Raw genomic sequence first — 1,639 nt, 5'->3', positions numbered from 1 at the left:
TACGTGGCTGGCGCCTTAGCCGGTTGAGCTATAGGCGCCGAGCCGAAGCTCTGTGTTGTTAAGGTCCCTGATGACTCATGTTGCCCACGTGCAACTTCCTTGAGGTTTCACTCTTGTTCCTGCTGGCTGCCTCGTTGATTCGCCCCACGAGGCTGGTAGTGGCGCAGGTTGAGTCTGGCGTCCTCCGCTGCAGTTCTGTCTGTCTGTGTGCGCAAAGCTGAAGCCGTAGTTCTTAACGATGTCACATCCCAGCACCTTCCCACCCTGCTCCAAGAGTGAGCGCATCTCCTGCTCTGTGGCCTCCCAGGTTTCCCATGAACAGCTTGACATCCTGACAAGAGCCTGGGAAAATCAGCAGGGCCTCCTCCTGGCCGCAAGGACGCCCCCAACCAAACGGTAAAATGACCATCTTGTAACTTTCTAATGAGCTAGATGGAAAACATCTTATTTTGCATAATAGCAGAAGTCGGCCCCAGCCTTTCTCCCTCGGCCCCTTCCCCTTCAGTCCCTTTCCCAGTGAGATCTATTTCAGAGTCAGGGTATCCAGCACCTTTGGGACGCAGTTCTCACAGAGCTATAGTGGAGCGAGATTGCCCTGCGTAAGAAAGGGAAGTGGAGACCTGTGATAGGCTTGCTGCTGCAGATAGACTTTGGGAGGAATGAAATTCTCATTCCCAAAGTGACATTATTTGGAAATAGAACTTTTGAGAGGTGCTTAGGCCATGAGGACAGAGTTCTAATGAATGGGTTTAGTGCCCTTATAAAAGGTGCCTCAGGGAGCTCCCTCCCCGGCTCACCCTGGAGGACACAGCCAAGAACAGGCGTCCACGGATGGGAACTGGAACTCGGGCCCTCTCCAGGCACTGCACCTGCTGGTGCCTTGCTCTTGGGCTTCCCAGAACTGGAAGACATTCTTGTTGCATATAAGCCACCCAGTCTATGGTATGTCCTTGTAGTAGCTCAAATGGGCTGAGACACTCAGTAGGGGCTTCCTGGAGTGAATTTACTCCACGAGGATATAAGGAAGCGCCAAATGCTGCTTCAGGCCCCCAAAGAAAAAAGCCCACACGTGCCTGGAGTAAGGAGGCTGCCCGTGGCCATGTGGGACCACACAGAGGAACACCTGGCCTCCCAGTGGAAATGAAATCCAAAATAATAAAAGCCTCTTACCTGGCATTTAAAAACTTTTTATTATGGACTTTGCAAGCATACATGAAGGTACATAGCCTACAGAACCTCCATGTCATTCAATTTTGATAACATTTTGCCAATGTGGGGTTCATTTTTAAAAGAAACACATTATAGCTTTCAAATTATTATTATTATTATTTTTAGAGACAGAGTCTTTGTCGCCCTCGGAAGAGTGCTGTGGTGTCATGGCTTACAGCAACCTCCAACTCTTGGGCTTAGGCGATTCTCTTTCCTCAGTCTCCTGAGTAACTGGGACTGCAGATGCCTGTCACAACACCCGGCTATTTTTTTGTTGCAGTTTGGCTGGGGCTGAGTTTGAACCCACCACCTTTGGCATATGGGGGTGGTGCCCTACTCACTGAGCCACAGGCACCACCCAGCTTTCAAATTTTTAAGGAAGTTATTTTTAAAATGGAAGAATGACACTGGAAAAGTATTTTTTTTTTTT

Source organism: Otolemur garnettii, unplaced genomic scaffold, assembly GCF_000181295.1.
Source record: "Otolemur garnettii isolate 467f Iridium unplaced genomic scaffold, OtoGar3 scaffold00039, whole genome shotgun sequence".
Lineage (NCBI taxonomy): Eukaryota > Metazoa > Chordata > Mammalia > Primates > Galagidae > Otolemur > Otolemur garnettii.
This window is presented reverse-complemented; position numbering follows the sequence as displayed.